Here is a 14,596-nt window from a genome sequence, read left to right as displayed (position 1 = left end):
ACAAATTTTTAAGAAAAATCGACAAAGGGGTAGGTGCCTAAATTTTTCAGCGAAATAAAATGTCGAATCATTCTAAAAAAATTATTTCTAGGTTCTGGGGTCAAATACAACCATTTTTGGTGAATACATATGCCCCCAAAATCCTGCACACTTTCGAGAAAAAAATTCAGGAAGGTGGACAAATTTTTCGACAAAATTAAAAAATTTCAAATCGTTCTAAAAAAATTATTTTTGGTTGCAGGGGTCAATTATAATCATTTTTGGTCAATAGACATACACCAGAAATCCTACCCACGTTCGAGAAAAAAATTCCTTACCGAAAATATAATCTGAGGCTTGAAATGGTTCCCCGAAATTTCATGTGAATCTTTAAAATGTCGTAACTCCTGAATGGATTGGACGATTTTAATGTTTAAAAAGGCAAACGACGCGCATTTTAGCGTAGAATATGTACAAATCGTAAAAATATTCGAAAAGTTGGTCCTCGACCCCGCAAAATGAGAAAAGCCCCATAAAAATGGTCCAATTTTCAAACAGTCATAACTCCTACAATAGTGAATATACTTCATTGAAATTTTGGGGGGAACTAGAGTCCATGAATACCTACAAAAAAGTATTAAACAACTTTTCTGTACAGCGCCAACCAAATTTATTAAAAATGAAAAACGAATTTTTAAGAAAAATCGATAGGGTGTAGCTTCTGAAATTTTTCGGCAAAACAAAAAAATTTTAAATTGTCCTGGAAAAATTATTTTCGGTTGCAAGAGCCTATTACAACCATTTTAAGTCAATAGACATACCCTCCAAATCTTACCCACTTTCGAGAAAAAAATTCAGTACAGGCGGAACTTTAAACGTTAAGAACTTTTTAACGAAGCCGCCATCAACAAATTGGTATTCTTGATTTTCGTCCTATTTTGGCCTCTAGAATCTTCCATTACAATTTTTCCCAGGGGTGGTCGAATATCCTGTATACTATAACATACTACATAGTAAATGGAAATGTCCACCGTAATTACGAATCGTCTCGATAAGCTCGACCGTTCGAAAGCCGGAAATAAGTCATTTTCTTCTTTGTTTTGAATTTAGAAACCGCAGAGGATCCATCCAAGTTCAATATTTACTATCGAGTGAAAATAAAGAAGAAAGTACTCGAATCGTACGTACGCTTGCAAGATATATGAAAAGCGTCATTGAATAGGCGCGTTGCGACGTGGTATGACAGCTTAGGAAAGAGGAAAGATTATTAGCATAGAACGGAGAGGTGTAAGAATGAAAGCCAACAGGAAACGCTGATTTACATAACTTATTTCCATCGACCTCTAGACTGTTTCCGTTCTCTCCATTTCTTTTAATCCCTCGGTTCTCGCGAGAGAGCAATCTTCGAAAGAAGCGTTCACCAATTTTCGTAATAACTTCCTATCCCCGTGAAAAGTCTCTCAGGATGTCTCAGAGATACTTGCAAACACCCGAGGGTCTGAATCTACACGCTAAACTAAATATTAGGTTGTCCAATAAGTAATTGCGACCCTTTCCCATCTTTTGGATAATTTGACAATTTATAATATTCGTTTCTGCGTTGTTATCGAACAATTATCTATCCATAAAATATTTCGATGTACGAAGTAAGTTGTGAAACAACACTTTTTTCTGAGCATAATTGATGGCCATATTTTTTGTACGATTGCTTTTAATTTATCCCAGTCGTGAATCGTATATTTTATTATTAATCGTCCAGTTACGCAGTCAAATTGAATAATAAAATATTAAAATAACGCCGTAGACACGAACGGACTTGTTACACAACCTAATAATAGGAAACGCGGCTACCAATGTATTTTACAAGCTTTCGTCGTTGAGCGATTGTCGCGTGGCTGGATCTCCGAGATAAAAAAAAAGGTTGATTTCAGTAAACAAATTCACGTCCTCGTACGTATCTATCTCCCTAAATTGCGTGTGTTTCGAGTCTACGATTTTTAAACAGAGTGCCAAGGGGTTAACGCCGATAATCAAATTGTTCTACCGTCGACGAGCGCGAGTTCGTAGAAACACGTTATCAGAGGAGGTAAAAGGTTAAAGATCTCAGTATGCGAAGGTCGATGTGCTTTTGTCCTCGCACCAGGAAGCCCGCCACGTGTACCGTCCACGGAGTGGGGGAGAAAGAAAGAGGGAGAGGGGGAGGGGGATAACAAGAATCTCGATCTTTTTCGTTTCAACGCGGTCCACCCACCAAACCTGCCCCCTAAATTACTTGCAAATCGTTTGTTCTACGAAAAAGTGTTTCCAACGAAAGTTTTAGGGCATAAAGTGGACCAGAAGACTTGGGGTTGAAATTAATCCTAGATCGTTGTATATTCCAAACGTGTGACAAAATTATACGACGATAATTGAAAGGAAAATCTGCATTATTGGTGAGACGCAATGAAAATTGCGTCAGCTCTGCAAGACAGCGTATAGTGGAAGAAGAAATGGCGACTCTAGAGGCCAAAATAAGACGAAAATCAAGAATACCAATTTGTTGATGGAGGCTTTGTTAAAAAGTTACTAACGTTTAAAGTTTTGACCGTACTGAGTTTTTATCTCGAAAATGCGCAAGATTTCGGGGGTATGTCTATTCACCAAAAATGATTGTGATTGACCCCCGCAACCGAAAATAATTTTTTAAGAATGATTTGAAAATTTTTTTTGTCATCGAAAAATTTCAGCACCTACCCGATTTTTTTTCTCGAAAGTGGATAGAATTTGGAAGGTATGTGTAATGACCAAAAATGATTGTAATTGACCCCTGCAACCGAAAATAATTTTTCCAGAACGATTTGAAATTTTTGAATTTAATTGCTAATAACTATTTAACGAAGCCTCCATCAACAAAATGATATTCTTGATTTTCGTCTTATTTTGGCCTCTAGAATCCCCCATTAAAATTTTTCCCACGGGTGGCCGAACACCCTGTAGTTACAAACGTGAAAAGGTTGAGAAAAATGTGAAATGGATGAAAGAAGTACTATGATTTGAGTAGGCATTGGATACAATGGCTGTTTATGCATACAGAAATGTAAATATCAATTTGATATACGCTAAATAGAATTTAAGTATAAAATACTAATATAGTTCGCCAAAATCTTACTGATAACTATTTCTCCTACCTGTTTACTCGATTTTGTCTGAAACTGTATGTGAATCTAAGGGGGGACAGGCACAGTTCAGATAATCGGGTAGGTTCGTATAATAGGTGTCTACTGATTATCTCCACTACTTGTAACTTTTCGTTCAAACTAGAGTTCTCGTTCGGGTAAGTGGATGTAATCATACATTTAGCTCGTTCCTTGGATTATAGTAATATTTCAATCTGTCTGAACTTGGAAATGACTCGCGAGGATAATAATTTGATACAATTTTGTAAATATAAATACTCTACTCGGTCGAAGAGTGAAAATAACGACTATAAATAATTTTGTATTATTCGATAAACGCGAGATATGAATATAAAATATTAATTAGATGTATAATGTATACTTTGTTAATTGAAAACGGAATCAATCATTTTCATTTAAGGACTTTGGAAATACTAGATTTTTTAAATCTTTTTAACGCATGTAAAATTATTTCTTTTGAATTCATTATTGCAATTTTCATGGATAGATACACGCTTATGCATATGTATACTTTCAGGAATAAATATACTTTATTTAAATTTTTGTTAAAAACTAGAAAGAAAAGAAACCAAACATTGTATACTGTTTTATGATGCAAATTCAATTGCGTTATAATCTTATTACATATTATATTAAAAATATGCATTACAAGAAAAGAAATTCGAATATTCTCCGACATATTGCGTTCAAGAGAAGGGAACAATCGAATCTATAAAAGAAAAATGAGACGAAATTCAATGGACGAAACCGTAACCGTGATCCATCGATTATCCAAGATGGATATTTCCGACTTAGAGGTCGCGACCAGTCGACGAAAGGAGGAAGTCGAGCCGGAAGTTGTACTGAATGCAAGAAACCGCTCGAATGATCGTTCTCCAGCAAACGCCGCCTCCCGACCTTTTAACAATTATTGCAAGCGTATAAAATCCTCTCTAACGAGTTTACGTCGATGACTACGTACGTTCACGACTACACTCGACTCATATAAGTACACGTTCTACACACAAATGTGCTACATATACTTAAATCGAGTCTCAAACGAAAACAAGGAAACGACATTAAATATTACGTTTAAAATGTACCGTAGTAAATACAACCGTGTACCTTTTTTTTTAATTTACGTTTTTATCCATAAATATGCATTTAAATACATTTCAGGTTTCGATAAATGTTGCAAAAATTATAGTTTTCGATAGTAAAATAAAAATTTGTCAAAAATTTAGGCGGAACGATTAAACACGAACTGCGTTTATCGGTCATCTATAATACTTTTATCATCGTGAGATGATAGCAGAGGTTAAAACGAAATTGTATTACGACCTTTGCATGAGCACCAAAAATTCATAAATGTTGGTAAGTTGATACGGATAGTGAAATAATTACATTGGAAAGATTATCGAAGACTTTATTTTAACGAGCGATCAAAATGATGTCGATCGAGTTTTGTACGTTTCTGTAGATTTTGAAAGATCACACAGATGATAAACTATATTCTAGTCCTACTTATGCTTCGAGAAACGTGATTTAATCTTGACTACTTTTAATGAAAACGTTTCTTGTGGCCTCAACGTCAACACTTCTTATCAAGATAAATTGTAAACATTGATACGTAAGTTTCTCTTTCCGTTTATTACGGTCAGTTCAGTTTAGAAACTGGCTGCGATTCATTCGTGTTGGCGAGGAATCAACCTTCTCGTTAAAGTTTCGATCACATAATTCATTTTTTAAAACAGACAATGTTACATTTAAAAATATTAATATAATCCATCGTAATAAATTTATTAATTTCTTAAAGTCTCTATCATGCGTCGAGGAATTACTACCGGAAATGCTACCAAGATGTAATTGAAATTCAAAACTCCCAATTTCTTTAAAAAACGAAATTTACGGATACCTACAGAACATCTTCATTAATAGTGTTAATAAATCACCTTTAGTTTTTATAATCTGTAATATTTTATACCCATATTATTAAAGGTTTCATAATTAGTCTTTTACTGGTTGTTTTTTGTAATAATTTATTTATTTCCTATCGTATCGATAGATTCCTCTTCCGTGTTCCGTCAATAATTTCTATTCGACATTAATTTGAGCAACAATAAAAAATGGCGCTAAAAGCGTGAAACTTGAATCAAGTACGCTTTCGTTTTGGTTAAAGAGATAGAAGGCGGAAGATCCTTGAGGAAGGTTTAAGATTCAGCGTGCGGATAAATGTCAATCCTCTTTTCTTCCGGGTATTCAACTGCTTCCTTCTATCTCTTCTCTTTCTTTATCGTTTTCGCGGTTTTGAATTTCTCTCTGGTCCCGTACAGAGGCAATCTACTAGTGATTCATCGATAATGAGAGATACCGCTGATAACAAATTGCTCTACCGCCATTGCAATACGGATTAGTAGCTGTTAATTAATTGACTTGGACAAAGATACTTGTACATATCTTGTTAATCAGCGCCATGACTGGGCATTCTGGCGCCAGGAGCAACAATGGGAAATACATTACAGTCGATACCGATATTCACTCTCGCGCGTCTGACAAAATAAACATTAAAAATATAAAAAAGTTATAATAGTATGAAAATTATACGATGTGGAGAAGTAGTAAATATTGTTAGAAAATAAGTAGAAAATATTTTAGTTAACTTACAATCAATCACAATAATTTGTGTCGTTGAAGAAGAAAACCATCAACTTTAACTACCCCTTTCCCTTCTTAACGAGTTTATAGTGGTTTATATTATTGCAATGGCGATTAGTTATTAAATTCTGGTGCATGCAACCAATATTTCTCATGTCCGATTTAAACGTCGAATGCATTCAAAGTATTACACATATTTAATGCATCGGACTGTGCATAATAAAATGGGCGCCATAGATTGATATGTGGAATATCAATCATAACATATTTTAAAATCGAAGTGCGTGGAATCGTTGGCAGAATATTGATATTTCTAAGTGACTCGTTCGAACTGTCACGTTCAGTAATGTACGATTGAATTTCGTGAAATTCGGAACCCACCAACGAAATTCTTGCAAAAGAGGACACGAAGATATAAGACACTTTTTTTTTTTTAACTAATGCCAATACATTTTTGGAATTTAGCCGATTAAAATGAGCCCCAACACGACCCATCTAAGGCTACTTTTAATCAATTTAATGAAGTGAAATTCCGGGACTGGGGCACACATTATATTTTCGGTAAAGAATTTTTTTCTCGAAAATGGTTAGGATTTCGAGAGTATGTCTGTTGACCAAAAATGATTGCAATTGACCCCAGAACTTAGAAATAATTTTTTGAAAATGATTTGAAATTTTTTAATTTCGTCGAAAAATTTGTTCACTTACTGAATTTTTTTTCTCGAAAATGGTTAGGATTTTGAGGGTATATGTGTTCACCAAAAATGGTTGTATTTGATCCCAGAACCTAGAAATAATTTTTTAGAACGATTCGACATTTTTTTTCGCCGAAAAATTTAGGCACCCCCTGCGATTTTTATTAAAAATTTGTTTTTAATTTTTAATAAACACAACCATAGGTAATGTAGTACAACAATTTATTCATAAAAAATAAAATGTATGAAATTCCTACGCTTTCTACATTTCAGTATCTTTCAGTAGCTTTCAGTATCAACGTCACTGCTGCTGGATGCATACGAAAATGAAGATTTTTTTCAATTTATTAGAATAAAAAAATTTTATTTCCAAAAGTGTACGTACGATCTAAAATAAAATATTCACTATTTACCGATTAAATTAGTATTTTACCTAGCTCTGGTTACAAGTTGTCATATTTCTTCGCCACCCCTCTCCTAAACGTGATGTAATTTGTGAAAGGCCCCTTATCGAATTCACATCCAGACGGTAATTTAATATCTGGCAATTTATTCGTAGGAATCGTGAAATATTAAAAAATACAAATGTTGCAAAGCTATCGGGAGAGCATTCTAATTTCATAGCGATAACTGTGACACGTTGCACGCAAGTTAGTCATTTCGAAACGTCGGACCGCTTTGTCATGCGATCGGTTGGTTAGTGATTCTGCGCTCTCGCTTCTCGCTGTTGCAATAATAACGCCATCCAGCGTTCCAGCCTCGCAACAACTATAAACTTGTTAAGAAGGAGAAGGGGTAACCGAGGTGCTGGTGACTTTCCCCTTGGATGACACGAATTACTGCTGCTGATTGTATTAGGTCATCTCGCAAGATCGTAACGAATTTTTCACAGTCGTACCCCGAATTTACGTACTAGAATAAATGTTCCTAAAGTTACGAATAATTATAAACTCAGTTGCTGTTTGTATTTCGTCAAATGCGATTTACTTGGTCGGATAGTATCTATACTTTTATTACAAGTATCTAAAATCACATTAGTCGTCCGATTGGTTCCAATGGACATCCCTTAATAGTAGGGATAAAATTAATTACATACGGAATATATCGTATCGTACTTCTTAATTCCGCGAGTAAGATTGTATTTAGGTTCACGTTCATCGGGAAAATATCGCTAATCCATTGATAATACTCGTAAAGATAGAGTAAAAAATATAAAAATAATTTATATTGCATTAATGGTTACCATACCGCCAATACAAGAGCAACATCCTTTTGACGCTTTGGACGCTCGTTCGCTGTTTTTCTCGTTCACGTTCGGTGTATCTAGTGACGGGATTTGGAACGCTTCGAATCACTTCGAATCTATAAAATGGCGGAAAAATCGAATTACTCGAAAGTCTTACGGTTCTTGAGTATTTCGATAACTGATAAGGTTTGAGAGGTTTGTTTATTTAATAAATAAGTATTCGATGTCTTTCACACTTACACGATGCATTTTTATTTCGTTTGATCACGCAATTTCATTAACGCTCGATGTGAAACATCGATGTAACATGTTCGAGTTGGTCATCGGGGTAAGTAGAAACGGTAAGTACTGAACAGACGCGCCATACGTCTTCTCAGATATAAAATTTTATTCTAACATTTTCAGTTTATCGACATTCTGTATATACGAGTTGTTTGCAAGTCAAAGTGATTAACTAAATTATACAGGGTGTTCGGCCACACCCGGAAAAAATTTTAATAGGAGATTCTAGAGGCCAAAATAAGACGAAAATCAAGAATATTCATTTGTTGATTGAGGCTTCGTTAGAAAGTTATGGACGTTTAATGTTCCGATCGTACTGAATTTTTTTCTCGAAAATGCGCAGGATTTCAGGGGTATGTCTATTCACCAAAAATGATTGTAATTGACCCCCACAGCTAACAATATTTTTTTCAGAACGATTTGAAATTTTTTTTTCCGTCGAAAAATTTCACACTTTCTCGAATTTTTTTCTCGAAAGTGGATAGGATTTCGAGGGTATGTCTAATGACCAAAAATGATTGTAATTGCCCCCCGCAACCGAAAATAATTTTTCCAGAACGATTTGAAATTTTTGAATTTAATTGTTAATAACTTTTTAACGAAGCCTCCATCAACAAATGGGTATTCTTGATTTTCGTCTTATTTTGGCTTCTAGAATCTCCCATTAAAATTTTTCCCATAGGTGGCCAAACACCCTCTATAAACTTTTTAAAATTTCAGTGCCAAAGCACTTGATCGATGCATAGCTCTTTATATTTAAAATAAACATTAAGAATATATTTAATGATAACTATAACTCTTCAGGTTTCCTCGATTTCTATTAACGAAATTGCATGGACAACAGTAACGAACGTGTTTCATTGCATATGTACTCAAGATATTAAACATTCATTAATTCGACACTCGAAACTCACACTTATCGATATTCTAGAGGCTTTCAAGACCCCAAGACGATCAAGAGTTTCAAGACATCCAAGATGATCGAGGGTTTCAAGACTTTCAAGACAATCAAGACTTCTAAGACGATCAAGAGTTTCTTAACATCGAATCATTTTCGAATCGCTTCGGATCAGTGTTGCAACACACAATAAGATTCGAAGCAATGCGAAGCGATTCGAAGTCCCGCTACTAGGTGTATCCCATTTGCTTTTCTCGCCAGACGGTTCAACCGTGGCTGGATCACGGCTCGAAATAGAATTTGGTTCCGGATCTCTCTAGTCGACGCCTAGCGGACCCGAGTTTCCGTCAAAAAACGCAGGATTACTGTATACGCAATTATATTCCAGCATATAATTAATACAAAAATTATACAAATTTTTTGTACAATTTACTAAAATATATCCGGTATATTTGTTAGATCTAATTGTTTGGAAGTATAGTTAATAGCGTCTATAAAGACATCATGATTTACTGCTAAAAATTTATTTCTATAAGATAGTTGCATTCGTACCAAATACTTTTTACACAAAAATACTATAATTTTGTATATAAAAATACAAATAAAAATTTGTTAAAGTCCACTCTTCGACGTCTGACGAGCTTCCAAGCGTGGGTCGAAAGTGACCCGTGACTCAACGAAGAAATCTGCTGTATACGTCCCTAAAATTTCTATAGAAATGGTTTCTCGGTACGAAACTCTACCGTGTCTGCTAATTTCAAGTTATGGGCTCGTTTATCGTGGATCGTTTGATTACATGCGTGAATCAATTCCCAGCGCCAGAGGTTAACGCGAAACGCACGATGCTGCCACCGAAAGGGTTAACCGGTTTATCAAAGTAACGCACGGTTAAATTTCGTCAAATTTGAAACCCCCAAATTTTTTTCGTTCGATCGATTTCCCTTTTCATCTCTGCCGGGTCAGGTTTTCCCGAGCAGTGGGGGGAATAGATCGTGGAAATTTAACCGTGCATTTTTTGTTAGTGAAATTCAACCGTCCATCACTGTACAATAATTCGTTGCGAAAAGGAGAGATTACATCGACCCGAGGAGCCTTATCTCGTTCAGCGAAATTGTGTTTCGCGTTAATGGCCCGCGAAAGAAGATGTCGCGGAAAAGAAGAAAAGCCGAGTTTCCGCGACCTTGAGTTGGTCAGTGAACCCGATGCTCGAGCGTCCGCTTACGTAGCGCTCTCGGCAACTCACAAGGAAGTGCTTTCTCGATCCTTCGCGGGGCGAAAGAAAGGGAGAAAGAAAACAGTAAAAGAGAGATGCGGAGCGAGATAGCAGACAGTGGCGTAGCATACGACAAATCAACGTCGCCCCCCTCCCCCCTCTTAATGTAATCCTCCGTTATCGCCGGCGTTAGATAGCACCACGCAACGGTTAACGCGTAACGACTACTCCGTATCTTAATTAAAAATATATGCATGAAACCTTTTTTGTAAACTGACAATTTTTTCGACGCGTACGGGGGGGGTTGAGTGTTCTTAAACGGGGCACGCGAGACGCTCAGTTGCAGTTTCGAACACCCTCGACTCGTCTGCGTTGATTTGAGAATTTTTAAAACAAAATTAATGAATTTTCAACAAAGAAAACTGGCGTCATAATTAATGAATAGGATGTTGAATAATAGAGACGTGCTTGAAATTTTGTTCGAGCGTTTATCGAAAATTTGTGTTGCTCGAATAATATTTGCGTTCTATGAAAATAATACGGAGAAAGAAAGGTAAAATGCGTTGTTTAAAAAGAGAGAATAGACGGGGGGGTCAGTGACACGTCGTCGAACAGAGGTTTATCAGTCGAGCGAGTGACCCACGCGGTTAGCGTTCTCTGCCCTCTTTTATATCCTCCATTACTGCACAACGACTGCACAACGCAATGTACATGTACTGTTGGGGTGCAATGAAAACGTCCATTTTTGATGATCAACTTCGACAGAAAATTTGTACACTATACGATGTACAAACTTAAAATAAAAATGTTTTTTCTTAATGTCTGATGGTGACTTAGGAGATACCGGTCGCTTAGTCTCCGACTGGTCGGTTTTCTTCGAGCTACCCAAGTATGCGAGCACGCTGCCAGTTCAACAGTGACTTTTTCGGAATGCAAAAAAACGTTTCACAAATTGAAAGCAAATTTTGCTAATACAAGGTAGTAGAGGTCAAAATAAGACGAAAATCAAGGATACCAATTTGTTGATGGAGGCTTCGTTAAAAAGTTATTAACGTTTAAAGTTCCGTTCGTACTGAATTTTTTTCTCGAAAATGCGCAAGATTTCGGGGTTATGTCTATTCACCAAAAATGATTGTATTTGACCCCAGAACCTAGAAATAATTTTTCCAAAACGATTCGAAATTTTTTAATTTAATTGTTAATAACTTTTTAACGAAGCCTCAGTCAAGAAATTGATATTCTTGATTTTCGTGGCTGAACACCCTGTATATCCAAACTATTTTCGATGGTCCAGCGTCTCACGATTAAATGGCGAACAACACAGAAGACAAGTTATGCAAAATGACAGCAAAATATTAACGAAGATGACTGCGACCTATCGCCAATCTTCGTGTTTACAAAATTTCTCGATGCTTTGAACTCTAATATAGATATCGATAATTAGAAAGAGAAGTTCTTTGCAGCATCGCATTATAAATTCCAAGGATATAAATAGCATAAAAATCCAAACAATTTAAAAACAGTATATCGAGTACAAGCAATAAAATGTAAAATAAGATAATCGTTACGATGCGGGCATTACTTTTTTCAAAAATATATCACAACCGATCACGATCATCGTCAGATAGTTATTATGTACGAAACACGCTCGACACGTGTTTGTAAGCATGAAACGTGCTCGACGATCAAACATCAACTGTATCTCACTCGTTCTCAATGTTTCCTACTTGCTCTGGCCGTTTCTTTCAATTGCTCCCACTGATTTCGATTTTCTTTCTCTTTGATACGAGATACGTCAATACAGTTCTGAAAACTACCCCCTGAAGTTTAACTCTGATTTTTCGATGAGCTTTCGATGGATGATAGAACTTGGAAAACTGAATCTAACGATACCTGATTGCAAGGCCAGACGATTAACAGTTTACAAGATATTTAATGTCCAAGTTCTGGTTTCCCTCTTCTTTTCTGCAGTATGGCTGATCCGACAAGCGACCATTTTTATCGGTTTTCTTACAATTAACCCTTCTGACCTTAGCGCCAACAATGGCCGACTTCCAGTTCTGCCGCAACAGTCGCTTGAATTCTGTTTCATGTGTATCATATAACAACTGTTTATACAAGGTGTTTGGCTATCTCTGGTAGAAATTTTAATGGGAGATTCTAGAGGCCAAAATAAGACGAAAATCAAGAATATCAATTTGTCGATTGAGGCTTCGTTTAAAAGTTATTAACGTTTAAAGTTCCGCCTGTAGAACGGCAATCAACGAACAGCTGCGTACGCGTGATTGTGATTCTATAAACGTTAATAACTTTTTAACGAAGCCTTGATCAACAAATTGGTATTCTTGATTTTCGTCTTATTTTGGTCTCTAGAATCTCCCATTAAAATTTTTCCCAGGGTTAGCCGAACACCCTGTATACTTTTGTACTCGACATTCTTGTATAATTGTAAAACATACTTTTTTTTACGAATCGATGGATATTATTCGTATAAACAGAATAAATAATTTAATTACATTTTAAGAAAATAGTCCAGATTTGTTCTTTTTCATTAAGATACGGAAATCGTACTGAATACATGAAGTTAATTAAATATCTTACTCGTTATTAACCGTCTGCCTCGAAAACCAAGTATCATTAGCTTTAGTTATTCAAGCTCATGGAAAAATCAGCGTTACACTTCGAGACCTTTCCTCGTTAGCAGCAACAATGTAACCAGTTATGTTCGCTGTCAGTAGCCTGACTATGAGGCGATCTCCCTCGGCCGGTATTTTCGGTCTACTACGAAAAAGTTTTATTTGCTTTCATTCAAAGCCTCGGGAATTTTGACAGCTTCATTTTGTCGACGTAAATAGTAAGAAGAGTAGTAAAGATGATCAAAAAGTAAGGTTCTTTACATTGTTTATAACATTCGAACAGGTCCAGAATGTTTTAGGTGGATATTTGACAGAATGGAAAGTCCTATTTGTTCATGGCTGTATGAATGCTATCGTTTACCATAATTTAATACTACAACACATTAGCAAAGATAATGTTTATAGTGTTGAAATTGTTAAATATTATTTCTCATCTGAAAATATTTTACTTCTTGACTGGCCAATATGCTCTCTTGATTTGAATATCATAGAGAACTGTTGGGTGACTTCTTGTTTGAGCAGTCTACAGAGAAAAGCAATTTCAAAACATTAACGAATTATAAGAGTGCCATAAAGATGAATGGAATTATCACAACATTATATTCGTAAATTGTTTCATTTTTTGCCAGAAGGAATTATCGAAAATTGAGAATAAGGAGGGATCGACACATTATATTTTTGTTAATTAAGCGTTTCATTTTTGAAAATCATTTCGCCGTATTAATGAATATGCAAATCCATAATAAACTACGACTTTTGCAATTAAATGTTATATTATTAAATGGTAATTATATATTATTCGTTGAATTTGGACAAGTTTTAATCTCTTCTTGCATATTTAATGGTAGCGTACGTATGCTATCTTTTAGTCCAGGAGCGTATTATAGAAAAGTAGAATTCAGCTTAAAGTTCAAGATATACAGGATGTTCGGCCACCTTTGGGAAAAATTTTAATGAGAGATTCTAGAGGCCAAAATAAGACGAAAATCAAGAATATCAATTTCTTGACTGAGGCTTCATTAAAAAGTTATTACAAAAATTTAAATAAAAAATTTCAAATCATTCTGGAAAAATTATTATCGGTCGCGGGGGTCAATTGCAATCATTTTTAGACATTAGACGTACTCTCGAAATCCTACCCACTTTCGAGAAAAAAATTCCGTACCGAAAATCTATTGTGAGGCCAGAAATGCTTCCTTGAAATATCATGCGAATCTTTAAAATGTCATAACTCCTGAACGGATTGGACGATTTTAATGTTTAAAAATGCAAACAACGCGTATTTTGGCGGAGAATATGTGGGAATTCCAAAAATATTCGAGAAGTTATTCCTTGACTCCGCAAAATAAGGAAACCCCCATAAAAATGATCCAATTTTCAAACAGCCATAACTCCTACAATACTGAATATATTTCATTGAAATTTTGAGGAGAACTAGAGTTCATGGATACCTGCAAAAAAGTATTAAACAACTTTTCTGTACAGCGCCAGCTAAATTTATTAAAAATGAAAAACGAATGTTTATGAAAAATCGACAAGGGGTAGGGTACCTAAATTTTTCGGTGAAAAAGAAAATATCGAATCGTTCTAAAAAAATTATTTCTAGGATCTGGGGTCAAATAAAACCATTTTTGGTGAATACACATACCCATGAAATCCTACGCAATTTCGAGAAAAAAATTCAGGAAGGTGGACAAATTTTTCGACAAAATTAGAAAATTTCGAATCGTTTTGGAAAAATTATTGTCGGTTGCGGGGGTCAATTACAATCATTTTTGGTGGTTAGATATATCCCCGAAATCCTGCGCTTTTTCGAGAAAAAAAATTCATTATGGGC

The 14,596-nt window shown here is 35.4% G+C and overlaps 1 protein-coding gene across 2 annotated transcripts in view; it reads right to left on the bottom strand.

Moving 5' to 3' along the window:
• Window positions 1-14,596, bottom strand: part of Aop (ETS variant transcription factor anterior open) — a 115,884-nt gene that overhangs the window by 14,062 nt on the left and 87,226 nt on the right. The gene's annotated exons all lie outside the window — the stretch shown is intronic.

Source organism: Colletes latitarsis, chromosome 9, assembly GCF_051014445.1.
Source record: "Colletes latitarsis isolate SP2378_abdomen chromosome 9, iyColLati1, whole genome shotgun sequence".
Lineage (NCBI taxonomy): Eukaryota > Metazoa > Arthropoda > Insecta > Hymenoptera > Colletidae > Colletes > Colletes latitarsis.
Note: the sequence above shows the minus strand (reverse complement) of the source record. Positions and strands in the feature narration are given on the sequence as shown.